The sequence below is a fragment of the Schistocerca cancellata genome, unplaced genomic scaffold (assembly GCF_023864275.1).
Source record: "Schistocerca cancellata isolate TAMUIC-IGC-003103 unplaced genomic scaffold, iqSchCanc2.1 HiC_scaffold_423, whole genome shotgun sequence".
Taxonomy (NCBI): Eukaryota; Metazoa; Arthropoda; class Insecta; order Orthoptera; family Acrididae; genus Schistocerca; species Schistocerca cancellata.
In genome coordinates this window covers 1-14,970 of record NW_026046440.1, presented here as the reverse complement: position 1 = coordinate 14,970, position 14,970 = coordinate 1, and the positions used below count along the sequence as shown (strand labels likewise).

The following is a 14,970-nucleotide window of genomic DNA, read 5'->3' as shown; positions in this document are numbered from 1 at the left end:
ACACAGCAGCGGCACAAAAATGAGACGCAAAAACTGGCAACGGTGGGATTCGAACCCACGCCTCCGAAGAGACTGGTGCCTAAAACCAGCGCCTTAGACCGCTCGGCCACGTTACCGTTGGACCACGACCGGCAAAACGTTTCCTTTGTAGTACAAAGATCACTCCGAAATGTAAGTGTCTTGGCAATCGCTGTGCCGTGTATGTCCACTGCTCTCCCACTGGAAGCGTCTCTTTAGGCCATCCACAACAAGAAAATGCCGTGCCCGCCGTATGGGAGCGACGCCACTTGTCTGTAGCTGTCGTAGTTAAGGAGACAGCAGCTCCTGGATTCGAACCCACGCCTACGAAGAGACTGGTGCCTTAAACCAGTGCCTTAGAGCGCTTTTTTTCGTTGTTTTTTTTCCATGCAGCAGATCCACACATGACGTGGCTCACTGGAGTAGTATGCGACATAGGATGGAAAATACAGTTCCCACCCGGGATCGAACTGGGGGTCCTTCTGCGTGTGCAGCAGACGCGATAACCGCTACACTACTTTTTTTTTATTTTTGAGCGCTCGGCCACGCTACGTGCGCTGCATTGGGCGCCAGTTTTCCCAGCATTTGTAGAAACAGTGCACGTCACAGCTTCCTGTTCTGCTGGCACTGGTTGCTCATCCATCGCACTTCAAACAACTGCCCTTTTCGACTGCAGAGAGCAGCGGACGTCCGCGCTCTGGGAGGCGACATTACATGTTGGTGATGAAGTGGTAGTACAAACTGCGGCCTGCGGAACACGAGTGAAAAATCAAGAGAGCACTGTAATTTCGAGTACTCGTGCACTATCTCTATAGCAACGGCAGCAAGGCAAAACTTTCAAAAGTGCCGTGACCAGGATTCGAACCTGAGTTATTGCGGCCACAACGCAATGTCCTAACCACTAGACGATCACGGCCACGGAGGCGCCCGCCAAAGCAGCTGGCGGGAATGCAAGTGGTGGTACACAGCAAAGCCCAGCCCACAGTGTCACGCCACAGCAGTGTCAGACACGTTCTCCATCACATGTATACAAACAAATGAACGCGCCTGCGCTGTCAGGACACTAACTACAGTGGTTAGCTGCATTCACCTCCGTGGCAATGTCTTGCAGTGCTCCAAGCCTCTTCGCTACAGGTACGTGGCTCGACAACAAGTGGACACACGCCGCATCTCTCTCGCCGTCGGGTGTTGCCGTGAATCATACTTAACGTAGCTTTCTGCACGCGTCAGCGTAGCGTCAGTCGAGCAAAGTCGAGACAAGTCGCATAAGAGGAGCAACAAAAACGCGCATTTCCGGTACCGGGAATCGAACCCGGGCCTCCTGGGTGAGAGCCAGGTATCCTAGCCACTAGACCACACCGGATAACGACGGCAGTGCTCTTCCAGCGAACGCAGCAATCACGCACGGTTAACTGACGACAACTGTAAAAAAATCCACTCTCTCACGTTATAGAACGGCGTGCTCCGGACGCATTTCGTGGACACGAACGCCAGCAATGATGAGAGCAAAAGGCGCCTACAAATCCTGTCGTTGCACCACGCACTGTTCTACGGCAATTCACGAAGCAGAAGCTGTTTTCTTTGCAGGCAATGAGTGCAGCCGTCTTCGACACAGGAAACCATTACACGTTTGGCAGCTGTGGGATTGGAACCCACGCCTCCGAAGAGACTGGTGCCTGAAACCAGCGCCTTACACCGCTCGGCCACGCTACCTACACAACACGCGCGTCACAAGAGCTGCATCCTACCCCACGAGAACACACAGCAGCGGCACAAAAATGAGACGCAAAAACTGGCAACGGTGGGATTCGAACCCACGCCTCCGAAGAGACTGGTGCCTAAAACCAGCGCCTTAGACCGCTCGGCCACGTTACCGTTGGACCACGACCGGCAAAACGTTTCCTTTGTAGTACAAAGATCACTCCGAAATGTAAGTGTCTTGGCAATCGCTGTGCCGTGTATGTCCACTGCTCTCCCACTGGAAGCGTCTCTTTAGGCCATCCACAACAAGAAAATGCCGTGCCCGCCGTATGGGAGCGACGCCACTTGTCTGTAGCTGTCGTAGTTAAGGAGACAGCAGCTCCTGGATTCGAACCCACGCCTACGAAGAGACTGGTGCCTTAAACCAGTGCCTTAGAGCGCTTTTTTTCGTTGTTTTTTTTCCATGCAGCAGATCCACACATGACGTGGCTCACTGGAGTAGTATGCGACATAGGATGGAAAATACAGTTCCCGCCCGGGATCGAACTGGGGGTCCTTCTGCGTGTGAAGCAGACGCGATAACCGCTACACTACTTTTTTTTTTATTTTTGAGCGCTCGGCCACGCTACGTGCGCTGCATTGGGCGCCAGTTTTCCCAGCATTTGTAGAAACAGTGCACGTCACAGCTTCCTGTTCTGCTGGCACTGGTTGCTCATCCATCGCACTTCAAACAACTGCCCTTTTCGACTGCAGAGAGCAGCGGACGTCCGCGCTCTGGGAGGCGACATTACATGTTGGTGATGAAGTGGTAGTACAAACTGCGGCCTGCGGAACACGAGTGAAAAATCAAGAGAGCACTGTAATTTCGAGTACTCGTGCACTATCTCTATAGCAACGGCAGCAAGGCAAAACTTTCAAAAGTGCCGTGACCAGGATTCGAACCTGAGTTATTGCGGCCACAACGCAATGTCCTAACCACTAGACGATCACGGCCACGGAGGCGCCCGCCAAAGCAGCTGGCGGGAATGCAAGTGGTGGTACACAGCAAAGCCCAGCCCACAGTGTCACGCCACAGCAGTGTCAGACACGTTCTCCATCACATGTATACAAACAAATGAACGCGCCTGCGCTGTCAGGACACTAACTACAGTGGTTAGCTGCATTCACCTCCGTGGCAATGTCTTGCAGTGCTCCAAGCCTCTTCGCTACAGGTACGTGGCTCGACAACAAGTGGACACACGCCGCATCTCTCTCGCCGTCGGGTGTTGCCGTGAATCATACTTAACGTAGCTTTCTGCACGCGTCAGCGTAGCGTCAGTCGAGCAAAGTCGACACAAGTCGCATAAGAGGAGCAACAAAAACGCGCATTTCCGGTACCGGGAATCGAACCCGGGCCTCCTGGGTGAGAGCCAGGTATCCTAGCCACTAGACCACACCGGATAACGACGGCAGTGCTCTTCCAGCGAACGCAGCAATCACGCACGGTTAACTGACGACAACTGTAAAAAAATCCACTCTCTCACGTTATAGAACGGCGTGCTCCGGACGCATTTCGTGGACACGAACGCCAGCAATGATGAGAGCAAAAGGCGCCTACAAATCCTGTCGTTGCACCACGCACTGTTCTACGGCAATTCACGAAGCAGAAGCTGTTTTCTTTGCAGGCAATGAGTGCAGCCGTCTTCGACACAGGAAACCATTACACGTTTGGCAGCTGTGGGATTGGAACCCACGCCTCCGAAGAGACTGGTGCCTGAAACCAGCGCCTTACACCGCTCGGCCACGCTACCTACACAACACGCGCGTCACAAGAGCTGCATCCTACCCCACGAGAACACACAGCAGCGGCACAAAAATGAGACGCAAAAACTGGCAACGGTGGGATTCGAACCCACGCCTCCGAAGAGACTGGTGCCTAAAACCAGCGCCTTAGACCGCTCGGCCACGTTACCGTTGGACCACGACCGGCAAAACGTTTCCTTTGTAGTACAAAGATCACTCCGAAATGTAAGTGTCTTGGCAATCGCTGTGCCGTGTATGTCCACTGCTCTCCCACTGGAAGCGTCTCTTTAGGCCATCCACAACAAGAAAATGCCGTGCCCGCCGTATGGGAGCGACGCCACTTGTCTGTAGCTGTCGTAGTTAAGGAGACAGCAGCTCCTGGATTCGAACCCACGCCTACGAAGAGACTGGTGCCTTAAACCAGTGCCTTAGAGCGCTTTTTTTCGTTGTTTTTTTTCCATGCAGCAGATCCACACATGACGTGGCTCACTGGAGTAGTATGCGACATAGGATGGAAAATACAGTTCCCGCCCGGGATCGAACTGGGGGTCCTTCTGCGTGTGAAGCAGACGCGATAACCGCTACACTACTTTTTTTTTTATTTTTGAGCGCTCGGCCACGCTACGTGCGCTGCATTGGGCGCCAGTTTTCCCAGCATTTGTAGAAACAGTGCACGTCACAGCTTCCTGTTCTGCTGGCACTGGTTGCTCATCCATCGCACTTCAAACAACTGCCCTTTTCGACTGCAGAGAGCAGCGGACGTCCGCGCTCTGGGAGGCGACATTACATGTTGGTGATGAAGTGGTAGTACAAACTGCGGCCTGCGGAACACGAGTGAAAAATCAAGAGAGCACTGTAATTTCGAGTACTCGTGCACTATCTCTATAGCAACGGCAGCAAGGCAAAACTTTCAAAAGTGCCGTGACCAGGATTCGAACCTGAGTTATTGCGGCCACAACGCAATGTCCTAACCACTAGACGATCACGGCCACGGAGGCGCCCGCCAAAGCAGCTGGCGGGAATGCAAGTGGTGGTACACAGCAAAGCCCAGCCCACAGTGTCACGCCACAGCAGTGTCAGACACGTTCTCCATCACATGTATACAAACAAATGAACGCGCCTGCGCTGTCAGGACACTAACTACAGTGGTTAGCTGCATTCACCTCCGTGGCAATGTCTTGCAGTGCTCCAAGCCTCTTCGCTACAGGTACGTGGCTCGACAACAAGTGGACACACGCCGCATCTCTCTCGCCGTCGGGTGTTGCCGTGAATCATACTTAACGTAGCTTTCTGCACGCGTCAGCGTAGCGTCAGTCGAGCAAAGTCGACACAAGTCGCATAAGAGGAGCAACAAAAACGCGCATTTCCGGTACCGGGAATCGAACCCGGGCCTCCTGGGTGAGAGCCAGGTATCCTAGCCACTAGACCACACCGGATAACGACGGCAGTGCTCTTCCAGCGAACGCAGCAATCACGCACGGTTAACTGACGACAACTGTAAAAAAATCCACTCTCTCACGTTATAGAACGGCGTGCTCCGGACGCATTTCGTGGACACGAACGCCAGCAATGATGAGAGCAAAAGGCGCCTACAAATCCTGTCGTTGCACCACGCACTGTTCTACGGCAATTCACGAAGCAGAAGCTGTTTCCTTTGCAGGCAATGAGTGCAGCCGTCTTCGACACAGGAAACCATTACACGTTTGGCAGCTGTGGGATTGGAACCCACGCCTCCGAAGAGACTGGTGCCTGAAACCAGCGCCTTACACCGCTCGGCCACGCTACCTACACAACACGCGCGTCACAAGAGCTGCATCCTACCCCACGAGAACACACAGCAGCGGCACAAAAATGAGACGCAAAAACTGGCAACGGTGGGATTCGAACCCACGCCTCCGAAGAGACTGGTGCCTAAAACCAGCGCCTTAGACCGCTCGGCCACGTTACCGTTGGACCACGACCGGCAAAACGTTTCCTTTGTAGTACAAAGATCACTCCGAAATGTAAGTGTCTTGGCAATCGCTGTGCCGTGTATGTCCACTGCTCTCCCACTGGAAGCGTCTCTTTAGGCCATCCACAACAAGAAAATGCCGTGCCCGCCGTATGGGAGCGACGCCACTTGTCTGTAGCTGTCGTAGTTAAGGAGACAGCAGCTCCTGGATTCGAACCCACGCCTACGAAGAGACTGGTGCCTTAAACCAGTGCCTTAGAGCGCTTTTTTTCGTTGTTTTTTTTCCATGCAGCAGATCCACACATGACGTGGCTCACTGGAGTAGTATGCGACATAGGATGGAAAATACAGTTCCCACCCGGGATCGAACTGGGGGTCCTTCTGCGTGTGAAGCAGACGCGATAACCGCTACACTACTTTTTTTTTTATTTTTGAGCGCTCGGCCACGCTACGTGCGCTGCATTGGGCGCCAGTTTTCCCAGCATTTGTAGAAACAGTGCACGTCACAGCTTCCTGTTCTGCTGGCACTGGTTGCTCATCCATCGCACTTCAAACAACTGCCCTTTTCGACTGCAGAGAGCAGCGGACGTCCGCGCTCTGGGAGGCGACATTACATGTTGGTGATGAAGTGGTAGTACAAACTGCGGCCTGCGGAACACGAGTGAAAAATCAAGAGAGCACTGTAATTTCGAGTACTCGTGCACTATCTCTATAGCAACGGCAGCAAGGCAAAACTTTCAAAAGTGCCGTGACCAGGATTCGAACCTGAGTTATTGCGGCCACAACGCAATGTCCTAACCACTAGACGATCACGGCCACGGAGGCGCCCGCCAAAGCAGCTGGCGGGAATGCAAGTGGTGGTACACAGCAAAGCCCAGCCCACAGTGTCACGCCACAGCAGTGTCAGACACGTTCTCCATCACATGTATACAAACAAATGAACGCGCCTGCGCTGTCAGGACACTAACTACAGTGGTTAGCTGCATTCACCTCCGTGGCAATGTCTTGCAGTGCTCCAAGCCTCTTCGCTACAGGTACGTGGCTCGACAACAAGTGGACACACGCCGCATCTCTCTCGCCGTCGGGTGTTGCCGTGAATCATACTTAACGTAGCTTTCTGCACGCGTCAGCGTAGCGTCAGTCGAGCAAAGTCGACACAAGTCGCATAAGAGGAGCAACAAAAACGCGCATTTCCGGTACCGGGAATCGAACCCGGGCCTCCTGGGTGAGAGCCAGGTATCCTAGCCACTAGACCACACCGGATAACGACGGCAGTGCTCTTCCAGCGAACGCAGCAATCACGCACGGTTAACTGACGACAACTGTAAAAAAATCCACTCTCTCACGTTATAGAACGGCGTGCTCCGGACGCATTTCGTGGACACGAACGCCAGCAATGATGAGAGCAAAAGGCGCCTACAAATCCTGTCGTTGCACCACGCACTGTTCTACGGCAATTCACGAAGCAGAAGCTGTTTCCTTTGCAGGCAATGAGTGCAGCCGTCTTCGACACAGGAAACCATTACACGTTTGGCAGCTGTGGGATTGGAACCCACGCCTCCGAAGAGACTGGTGCCTGAAACCAGCGCCTTACACCGCTCGGCCACGCTACCTACACAACACGCGCGTCACAAGAGCTGCATCCTACCCCACGAGAACACACAGCAGCGGCACAAAAATGAGACGCAAAAACTGGCAACGGTGGGATTCGAACCCACGCCTCCGAAGAGACTGGTGCCTAAAACCAGCGCCTTAGACCGCTCGGCCACGTTACCGTTGGACCACGACCGGCAAAACGTTTCCTTTGTAGTACAAAGATCACTCCGAAATGTAAGTGTCTTGGCAATCGCTGTGCCGTGTATGTCCACTGCTCTCCCACTGGAAGCGTCTCTTTAGGCCATCCACAACAAGAAAATGCCGTGCCCGCCGTATGGGAGCGACGCCACTTGTCTGTAGCTGTCGTAGTTAAGGAGACAGCAGCTCCTGGATTCGAACCCACGCCTACGAAGAGACTGGTGCCTTAAACCAGTGCCTTAGAGCGCTTTTTTTCGTTGTTTTTTTTCCATGCAGCAGATCCACACATGACGTGGCTCACTGGAGTAGTATGCGACATAGGATGGAAAATACAGTTCCCGCCCGGGATCGAACTGGGGGTCCTTCTGCGTGTGAAGCAGACGCGATAACCGCTACACTACTTTTTTTTTTATTTTTGAGCGCTCGGCCACGCTACGTGCGCTGCATTGGGCGCCAGTTTTCCCAGCATTTGTAGAAACAGTGCACGTCACAGCTTCCTGTTCTGCTGGCACTGGTTGCTCATCCATCGCACTTCAAACAACTGCCCTTTTCGACTGCAGAGAGCAGCGGACGTCCGCGCTCTGGGAGGCGACATTACATGTTGGTGATGAAGTGGTAGTACAAACTGCGGCCTGCGGAACACGAGTGAAAAATCAAGAGAGCACTGTAATTTCGAGTACTCGTGCACTATCTCTATAGCAACGGCAGCAAGGCAAAACTTTCAAAAGTGCCGTGACCAGGATTCGAACCTGAGTTATTGCGGCCACAACGCAATGTCCTAACCACTAGACGATCACGGCCACGGAGGCGCCCGCCAAAGCAGCTGGCGGGAATGCAAGTGGTGGTACACAGCAAAGCCCAGCCCACAGTGTCACGCCACAGCAGTGTCAGACACGTTCTCCATCACATGTATACAAACAAATGAACGCGCCTGCGCTGTCAGGACACTAACTACAGTGGTTAGCTGCATTCACCTCCGTGGCAATGTCTTGCAGTGCTCCAAGCCTCTTCGCTACAGGTACGTGGCTCGACAACAAGTGGACACACGCCGCATCTCTCTCGCCGTCGGGTGTTGCCGTGAATCATACTTAACGTAGCTTTCTGCACGCGTCAGCGTAGCGTCAGTCGAGCAAAGTCGAGACAAGTCGCATAAGAGGAGCAACAAAAACGCGCATTTCCGGTACCGGGAATCGAACCCGGGCCTCCTGGGTGAGAGCCAGGTATCCTAGCCACTAGACCACACCGGATAACGACGGCAGTGCTCTTCCAGCGAACGCAGCAATCACGCACGGTTAACTGACGACAACTGTAAAAAAATCCACTCTCTCACGTTATAGAACGGCGTGCTCCGGACGCATTTCGTGGACACGAACGCCAGCAATGATGAGAGCAAAAGGCGCCTACAAATCCTGTCGTTGCACCACGCACTGTTCTACGGCAATTCACGAAGCAGAAGCTGTTTCCTTTGCAGGCAATGAGTGCAGCCGTCTTCGACACAGGAAACCATTACACGTTTGGCAGCTGTGGGATTGGAACCCACGCCTCCGAAGAGACTGGTGCCTGAAACCAGCGCCTTACACCGCTCGGCCACGCTACCTACACAACACGCGCGTCACAAGAGCTGCATCCTACCCCACGAGAACACACAGCAGCGGCACAAAAATGAGACGCAAAAACTGGCAACGGTGGGATTCGAACCCACGCCTCCGAAGAGACTGGTGCCTAAAACCAGCGCCTTAGACCGCTCGGCCACGTTACCGTTGGACCACGACCGGCAAAACGTTTCCTTTGTAGTACAAAGATCACTCCGAAATGTAAGTGTCTTGGCAATCGCTGTGCCGTGTATGTCCACTGCTCTCCCACTGGAAGCGTCTCTTTAGGCCATCCACAACAAGAAAATGCCGTGCCCGCCGTATGGGAGCGACGCCACTTGTCTGTAGCTGTCGTAGTTAAGGAGACAGCAGCTCCTGGATTCGAACCCACGCCTACGAAGAGACTGGTGCCTTAAACCAGTGCCTTAGAGCGCTTTTTTTCGTTGTTTTTTTTCCATGCAGCAGATCCACACATGACGTGGCTCACTGGAGTAGTATGCGACATAGGATGGAAAATACAGTTCCCACCCGGGATCGAACTGGGGGTCCTTCTGCGTGTGAAGCAGACGCGATAACCGCTACACTACTTTTTTTTTTATTTTTGAGCGCTCGGCCACGCTACGTGCGCTGCATTGGGCGCCAGTTTTCCCAGCATTTGTAGAAACAGTGCACGTCACAGCTTCCTGTTCTGCTGGCACTGGTTGCTCATCCATCGCACTTCAAACAACTGCCCTTTTCGACTGCAGAGAGCAGCGGACGTCCGCGCTCTGGGAGGCGACATTACATGTTGGTGATGAAGTGGTAGTACAAACTGCGGCCTGCGGAACACGAGTGAAAAATCAAGAGAGCACTGTAATTTCGAGTACTCGTGCACTATCTCTATAGCAACGGCAGCAAGGCAAAACTTTCAAAAGTGCCGTGACCAGGATTCGAACCTGAGTTATTGCGGCCACAACGCAATGTCCTAACCACTAGACGATCACGGCCACGGAGGCGCCCGCCAAAGCAGCTGGCGGGAATGCAAGTGGTGGTACACAGCAAAGCCCAGCCCACAGTGTCACGCCACAGCAGTGTCAGACACGTTCTCCATCACATGTATACAAACAAATGAACGCGCCTGCGCTGTCAGGACACTAACTACAGTGGTTAGCTGCATTCACCTCCGTGGCAATGTCTTGCAGTGCTCCAAGCCTCTTCGCTACAGGTACGTGGCTCGACAACAAGTGGACACACGCCGCATCTCTCTCGCCGTCGGGTGTTGCCGTGAATCATACTTAACGTAGCTTTCTGCACGCGTCAGCGTAGCGTCAGTCGAGCAAAGTCGACACAAGTCGCATAAGAGGAGCAACAAAAACGCGCATTTCCGGTACCGGGAATCGAACCCGGGCCTCCTGGGTGAGAGCCAGGTATCCTAGCCACTAGACCACACCGGATAACGACGGCAGTGCTCTTCCAGCGAACGCAGCAATCACGCACGGTTAACTGACGACAACTGTAAAAAAATCCACTCTCTCACGTTATAGAACGGCGTGCTCCGGACGCATTTCGTGGACACGAACGCCAGCAATGATGAGAGCAAAAGGCGCCTACAAATCCTGTCGTTGCACCACGCACTGTTCTACGGCAATTCACGAAGCAGAAGCTGTTTTCTTTGCAGGCAATGAGTGCAGCCGTCTTCGACACAGGAAACCATTACACGTTTGGCAGCTGTGGGATTGGAACCCACGCCTCCGAAGAGACTGGTGCCTGAAACCAGCGCCTTACACCGCTCGGCCACGCTACCTACACAACACGCGCGTCACAAGAGCTGCATCCTACCCCACGAGAACACACAGGCAGCGGCACAAAAATGAGACGCAAAAACTGGCAACGGTGGGATTCGAACCCACGCCTCCGAAGAGACTGGTGCCTAAAACCAGCGCCTTAGACCCGCTCGGCCACGTTACCGTTGGACCACGACCGGCAAAACGTTTCCTTTGTAGTACAAAGATCACTCCGAAATGTAAGTGTCTTGGCAATCGCTGTGCCGTGTATGTCCACTGCTCTCCCACTGGAAGCGTCTCTTTAGGCCATCCACAACAAGAAAATGCCGTGCCCGCCGTATGGGAGCGACGCCACTTGTCTGTAGCTGTCGTAGTTAAGGAGACAGCAGCTCCTGGATTCGAACCCACGCCTACGAGAGACTGGTGCCTTAACCAGTGCCTTAGAGGCGCTTTTTTTCGTTGTTTTTTTTCCATGCAGCAGATCCACACATGACGTGGCTCACTGGAGTAGTATGCGACATAGGATGGAAAATACAGTTCCCGCCCGGACGAACTGGGGGTCCTTCTGCGTGTGAAGCAGACGCGATAACCGCTACACTACTTTTTTTTTATTTTTGAGCGCTCGGCCACGCTACGTGCGCTGCATTGGGCGCCAGTTTTCCCAGCATTTGTAGAAACAGTGCACGTCACAGCTTCCTGTTCTGCTGGCACTGGTTGCTCATCCATCGCACTTCAAACAACTGCCCTTTTCGACTGCAGAGAGCAGCGGACGTCCGCGCTCTGGGAGGCGACATTACATGTTGGTGATTGAAGTGGTAGTACAAACTGCGGCCTGCGGAACACGAGTGAAAAATCAAGAGAGCACTGTAATTTCGAGTACTCGTGCACTATCTCTATAGCAACGGCAGCAAGGGCAAAACTTTCAAAAGTGCCGTGACCAGGATTCGAACCTGAGTTATTGCGGCCACAACGCAATGTACCTAACCACTAGACGATCACGGCCACGGAGGCGCCCCGCCAAAGCAGCTGGCGGGAATGCAAGTGGTGGTACACAGCAAAGCCCAGCCCACAGTGTCACGCCACAGCAGTGTCAGACACGTTCTCCATCACATGTATACAAACAAATGAACGCGCCTGCGCTGTCAGGACACTAACTACAGTGGTTAGCTGCATTCACCTCCGTGGCAATGTCTTGCAGTGCTCCATGCCTCTTCGCTACAGGTACGTGGCTCGACAACAAGTGGACACACGCCGCAATCTCTCTCGCCGTCGGGTGTTGCCGTGAATCATACTTAACGTAGCTTTCTGCACGCGTCAGCGTAGCGTCAGTCGAGCAAAGTCGAGACAAGTCGCATAAGAGGAGCAACAAAAACGCGCATTTCCGGTACCGGGAATCGAACCCGGGCCTCCTGGGTGAGAGCCAGGTATCCTAGCCACTAGACCACACCGGATAACGACGGCAGTGCTCTTCCAGCGAACGCAGCAATCACGCACGGTTAACTGACGACAACTGTAAAAAAATCCACTCTCTCACGTTATAGAACGGCGTGCTCCGGACGCATTTCGTGGACACGAACGCCAGCAATGATGAGAGCAAAAGGCGCCTACAATCCTGTCGTTGCACCACGCACTGTTCTACGGCAATTCACGAAGCAGAAGCTGTTTCCTTTGCAGGCAATGAGTGCAGCCGTCTTCGACACAGGAAACCATTACACGTTTGGCAGCTGTGGGATTGGAACCCACGCCTCCGAAGAGGACTGGTGCCTGAAACCAGCGCCTTACACCGCTCGGCCACGCTACCTACACACAAACGCGCGTCACAAGAGCTGCATCCTACCCCACGAGAACACACAGCAGCGGCACAAAAATGAGACGCAAAAACTGGCAACGGTGGGATTCGAACCCACGCCTCCGAAGAGACTGGTGCCTAAAAACCAGCGCCTTAGACCGCTCGGCCACGTTACCGTTGGACACGACCGGCAAACGTTTCCTTTGTAGTACAAAGATCACTCCGAAATGTAAGTGTCTTGGCAATCGCTGTGCCGTGTATGTCCACTGCTCTCCCACTGGAAGCGTCTCTTTAGGCCATCCACAACAAGAAAATGCCGTGCCCGCCGTATGGGAGCGACGCCACTTGTCTGTAGCTGTCGTAGTTAAGGAGACAGCAGCTCCTGGATTCGAACCCACGCCTACGAAGAGACTGGTGCCTTAAACCAGTGCCTTAGAGCGCTTTTTTTCGTTGTTTTTTTTCCATGCAGCAGATCCACACATGACGTGGCTCACTGGAGTAGTATGCGACATAGGATGGAAAATACAGTTCCCACCCGGGATCGAACTGGGGGTCCTTCTGCGTGTGAAGCAGACGCCGATAACCGCTACACTACTTTTTTTTTTTATTTTTGAGCGCTCGGCCACGCTACGTGCGCTGCATTGGGCGCCAGTTTTCCCAGCATTTGTAGAAACAGTGCACGTCACAGCTTCCTGTTCTGCTGGCACTGGTTGCTCAATCCATCGCACTTCAAACAACTGCCCTTTTCGACTGCAGAGAGCAGCGGACGTCCGCGCTCTGGGAGGCGACATTACATGTTGGTGATGAAGTGGTAGTACAAACTGCGGCCTGCGGAACACGAGTGAAAAATCAAGAGAGCACTGTAATATCGAGTACTCGTGCACTATCTCTATAGCAACGGCAGCAAGGCAAAACTTTCAAAAGTGCCGTGACCAGGATTCGAACCTGAGTTATTGCGGCCACAACGCAATGTCCTAACCACTAGACGATCACGGCCACGGAGGCGCCCGCCCAAAGCAGCTGGCGGGAATGCAAGTGGTGGTACACAGCAAAGCCCAGCCCACAGTGTCACGCCACAGCAGTGTCAGACACGTTCTCCATCACATGTATACAAACAAATGAACGCGCCTGCGCTGTCAGGACACTAACTACAGTGGTTAGCTGCCATTCACCTCCGTGGCAATGTCTTGCAGTGCTCCAAGCCTCTTCGCTACAGGTACGTGGCTCGACAACAAGTGGACACACGCCGCATCTCTCTCGCCGTCGGGTGTTGCCGTGAATCATACTTAACGTAGCTTTCTGCACGCGTCAGCGTAGCGGTCAGTCGAGCAAAGTCGACACAAGTCGCATAAGAGGAGCAACAAAAACGCGCATTTCCGGTACCGGGAATCGAACCCGGGGCCTCCTGGGTGAGAGCCAGGTATCCTAGCCACTAGACCCACACCGGATAACGACGGCAGTGCTCTTCCAGCGAACGCAGCAATCACGCACGGTTAACTGACGACAACTGTAAAAAAATCCACTCTCTCACGTTATAGAACGGCGTGCTCCGGACGCATTTCGTGGACACGAACGCCAGCAATGATGAGAGCAAAAGGCGCCTACAAATCCTGTCGTTGCACCACGCACTGTTCTACGGCAATTCACGAAGCAGAAGCTGTTTTCTTTGCAGGCAATGAGTTGCAGCCGTCTTCGACACAGGAAACCATTACACGTTTGGCAGCTGTGGGATTGGAACCCACGCCTCCGAAGAGACTGGTGCCTGAAACCAGCGCCTTACACCGCTCGGCCACGCTACCCTACACAACACGCCGCGTCACAAGAGCTGCATCCTACCCCACGAGAACACACAGCAGCGGCACAAAAATGAGACGCAAAAACTGGCAACGGTGGGATTCGAACCCACGCCTCCGAAGAGACTGGTGCCTAAAACAGCCGCCTTAGACCGCTCGGCCACGTTACCGTTGGACCACGACCGGCAAAACGTTTCCTTTGTAGTACAAAGATCACTCCGAAATGTAAGTGTCTTGGCAATCGCTGTGCCGTGTATGTCCACTGCTCTCCCACTGAAGCGTCTCTTTAGGCCATCCACAACAAGAAAATGCCGTGCCCGCCGTATGGGAGCGACGCCACTTGTCTGTAGCTGTCGAAGTTAAGGAGACAGCAGCTCCTGGATTCGAACCCACGCCTACGAAGAGGACTGGTGCCTTAAACCAGTGCCTTAGAGCGCTTTTTTTCGTTGTTTTTTTTCCATGCAGCAGATCCACACATGACGTGGCTCACTGGAGTAGTATGCGACATAGGATGGAAAATACAGTTCCCGCCCGGGATCGAACTGGGGGGTCCTTCTGCGTGTGAAGCAGACGCGATAACCGCTACACTACTTTTTTTTTTTATTTTTGAGCGCTCGGCCACGCTACGTGCGCTGCATTGGGCGCCAGTTTTCCCAGCATTTGTAGAAACAGTGCACGTCACAGCTTCCTGTTCTGCTGGCACTGGTTGCTCATCCATCGCACTTCAAACAACTGCCCTTTTCGACTGCAGAGAGCAGCGGACGTCCGCGCTCTGGGAGGCGACATT

At 53.6% G+C, this 14,970-nt stretch overlaps 31 non-coding genes across 31 annotated transcripts; all 31 read right to left on the bottom strand.

Moving 5' to 3' along the window:
- Nucleotides 1-34: 34 nt before the first annotated feature.
- On the bottom strand, nt 35-116 carry Trnal-uag (transfer RNA leucine (anticodon UAG)). Its single transcript has one exon. It is a non-coding gene; the product is annotated as a tRNA-Leu (tRNA).
- A 746-nt stretch (nt 117-862) lies between these two features.
- On the bottom strand, nt 863-934 carry Trnah-gug (transfer RNA histidin (anticodon GUG)). Its single transcript has one exon. It is a non-coding gene; the product is annotated as a tRNA-His (tRNA).
- Nucleotides 935-1,309: 375 nt separating this feature from the next.
- On the bottom strand, nt 1,310-1,381 carry Trnae-cuc (transfer RNA glutamic acid (anticodon CUC)). The gene has a single exon. It is a non-coding gene; the product is annotated as a tRNA-Glu (tRNA).
- Nucleotides 1,382-1,649: 268 nt separating this feature from the next.
- Trnal-cag (transfer RNA leucine (anticodon CAG)) lies at nt 1,650-1,731 on the bottom strand. Its single transcript has one exon. It is a non-coding gene; the product is annotated as a tRNA-Leu (tRNA).
- Nucleotides 1,732-1,811: 80 nt separating this feature from the next.
- Nucleotides 1,812-1,893, bottom strand: Trnal-uag (transfer RNA leucine (anticodon UAG)). The gene has a single exon. It is a non-coding gene; the product is annotated as a tRNA-Leu (tRNA).
- A 747-nt stretch (nt 1,894-2,640) lies between these two features.
- Nucleotides 2,641-2,712, bottom strand: Trnah-gug (transfer RNA histidin (anticodon GUG)). The gene has a single exon. It is a non-coding gene; the product is annotated as a tRNA-His (tRNA).
- Nucleotides 2,713-3,087: 375 nt separating this feature from the next.
- Nucleotides 3,088-3,159, bottom strand: Trnae-cuc (transfer RNA glutamic acid (anticodon CUC)). The gene has a single exon. It is a non-coding gene; the product is annotated as a tRNA-Glu (tRNA).
- Nucleotides 3,160-3,427: 268 nt separating this feature from the next.
- Nucleotides 3,428-3,509, bottom strand: Trnal-cag (transfer RNA leucine (anticodon CAG)). The gene has a single exon. It is a non-coding gene; the product is annotated as a tRNA-Leu (tRNA).
- An 80-nt stretch (nt 3,510-3,589) lies between these two features.
- Nucleotides 3,590-3,671, bottom strand: Trnal-uag (transfer RNA leucine (anticodon UAG)). The gene has a single exon. It is a non-coding gene; the product is annotated as a tRNA-Leu (tRNA).
- Nucleotides 3,672-4,418: 747 nt separating this feature from the next.
- Trnah-gug (transfer RNA histidin (anticodon GUG)) lies at nt 4,419-4,490 on the bottom strand. The gene has a single exon. It is a non-coding gene; the product is annotated as a tRNA-His (tRNA).
- Nucleotides 4,491-4,865: 375 nt separating this feature from the next.
- On the bottom strand, nt 4,866-4,937 carry Trnae-cuc (transfer RNA glutamic acid (anticodon CUC)). The gene has a single exon. It is a non-coding gene; the product is annotated as a tRNA-Glu (tRNA).
- A 268-nt stretch (nt 4,938-5,205) lies between these two features.
- On the bottom strand, nt 5,206-5,287 carry Trnal-cag (transfer RNA leucine (anticodon CAG)). Its single transcript has one exon. It is a non-coding gene; the product is annotated as a tRNA-Leu (tRNA).
- Nucleotides 5,288-5,367: 80 nt separating this feature from the next.
- On the bottom strand, nt 5,368-5,449 carry Trnal-uag (transfer RNA leucine (anticodon UAG)). Its single transcript has one exon. It is a non-coding gene; the product is annotated as a tRNA-Leu (tRNA).
- Nucleotides 5,450-6,196: 747 nt separating this feature from the next.
- On the bottom strand, nt 6,197-6,268 carry Trnah-gug (transfer RNA histidin (anticodon GUG)). The gene has a single exon. It is a non-coding gene; the product is annotated as a tRNA-His (tRNA).
- A 375-nt stretch (nt 6,269-6,643) lies between these two features.
- Trnae-cuc (transfer RNA glutamic acid (anticodon CUC)) lies at nt 6,644-6,715 on the bottom strand. Its single transcript has one exon. It is a non-coding gene; the product is annotated as a tRNA-Glu (tRNA).
- Nucleotides 6,716-6,983: 268 nt separating this feature from the next.
- Nucleotides 6,984-7,065, bottom strand: Trnal-cag (transfer RNA leucine (anticodon CAG)). Its single transcript has one exon. It is a non-coding gene; the product is annotated as a tRNA-Leu (tRNA).
- Nucleotides 7,066-7,145: 80 nt separating this feature from the next.
- Trnal-uag (transfer RNA leucine (anticodon UAG)) lies at nt 7,146-7,227 on the bottom strand. The gene has a single exon. It is a non-coding gene; the product is annotated as a tRNA-Leu (tRNA).
- Nucleotides 7,228-7,974: 747 nt separating this feature from the next.
- On the bottom strand, nt 7,975-8,046 carry Trnah-gug (transfer RNA histidin (anticodon GUG)). Its single transcript has one exon. It is a non-coding gene; the product is annotated as a tRNA-His (tRNA).
- Nucleotides 8,047-8,421: 375 nt separating this feature from the next.
- Trnae-cuc (transfer RNA glutamic acid (anticodon CUC)) lies at nt 8,422-8,493 on the bottom strand. The gene has a single exon. It is a non-coding gene; the product is annotated as a tRNA-Glu (tRNA).
- Nucleotides 8,494-8,761: 268 nt separating this feature from the next.
- On the bottom strand, nt 8,762-8,843 carry Trnal-cag (transfer RNA leucine (anticodon CAG)). The gene has a single exon. It is a non-coding gene; the product is annotated as a tRNA-Leu (tRNA).
- An 80-nt stretch (nt 8,844-8,923) lies between these two features.
- Nucleotides 8,924-9,005, bottom strand: Trnal-uag (transfer RNA leucine (anticodon UAG)). The gene has a single exon. It is a non-coding gene; the product is annotated as a tRNA-Leu (tRNA).
- A 747-nt stretch (nt 9,006-9,752) lies between these two features.
- On the bottom strand, nt 9,753-9,824 carry Trnah-gug (transfer RNA histidin (anticodon GUG)). The gene has a single exon. It is a non-coding gene; the product is annotated as a tRNA-His (tRNA).
- A 375-nt stretch (nt 9,825-10,199) lies between these two features.
- On the bottom strand, nt 10,200-10,271 carry Trnae-cuc (transfer RNA glutamic acid (anticodon CUC)). The gene has a single exon. It is a non-coding gene; the product is annotated as a tRNA-Glu (tRNA).
- A 268-nt stretch (nt 10,272-10,539) lies between these two features.
- Nucleotides 10,540-10,621, bottom strand: Trnal-cag (transfer RNA leucine (anticodon CAG)). Its single transcript has one exon. It is a non-coding gene; the product is annotated as a tRNA-Leu (tRNA).
- Nucleotides 10,622-10,702: 81 nt separating this feature from the next.
- On the bottom strand, nt 10,703-10,785 carry Trnal-uag (transfer RNA leucine (anticodon UAG)). The gene has a single exon. It is a non-coding gene; the product is annotated as a tRNA-Leu (tRNA).
- A 1,195-nt stretch (nt 10,786-11,980) lies between these two features.
- Nucleotides 11,981-12,052, bottom strand: Trnae-cuc (transfer RNA glutamic acid (anticodon CUC)). Its single transcript has one exon. It is a non-coding gene; the product is annotated as a tRNA-Glu (tRNA).
- A 267-nt stretch (nt 12,053-12,319) lies between these two features.
- Trnal-cag (transfer RNA leucine (anticodon CAG)) lies at nt 12,320-12,402 on the bottom strand. The gene has a single exon. It is a non-coding gene; the product is annotated as a tRNA-Leu (tRNA).
- A 912-nt stretch (nt 12,403-13,314) lies between these two features.
- Nucleotides 13,315-13,386, bottom strand: Trnah-gug (transfer RNA histidin (anticodon GUG)). The gene has a single exon. It is a non-coding gene; the product is annotated as a tRNA-His (tRNA).
- Nucleotides 13,387-13,764: 378 nt separating this feature from the next.
- Trnae-cuc (transfer RNA glutamic acid (anticodon CUC)) lies at nt 13,765-13,838 on the bottom strand. The gene has a single exon. It is a non-coding gene; the product is annotated as a tRNA-Glu (tRNA).
- Nucleotides 13,839-14,107: 269 nt separating this feature from the next.
- Nucleotides 14,108-14,189, bottom strand: Trnal-cag (transfer RNA leucine (anticodon CAG)). The gene has a single exon. It is a non-coding gene; the product is annotated as a tRNA-Leu (tRNA).
- Nucleotides 14,190-14,271: 82 nt separating this feature from the next.
- Trnal-uag (transfer RNA leucine (anticodon UAG)) lies at nt 14,272-14,353 on the bottom strand. The gene has a single exon. It is a non-coding gene; the product is annotated as a tRNA-Leu (tRNA).
- Between the last annotated feature and the right edge of the window lie 617 nt (nt 14,354-14,970).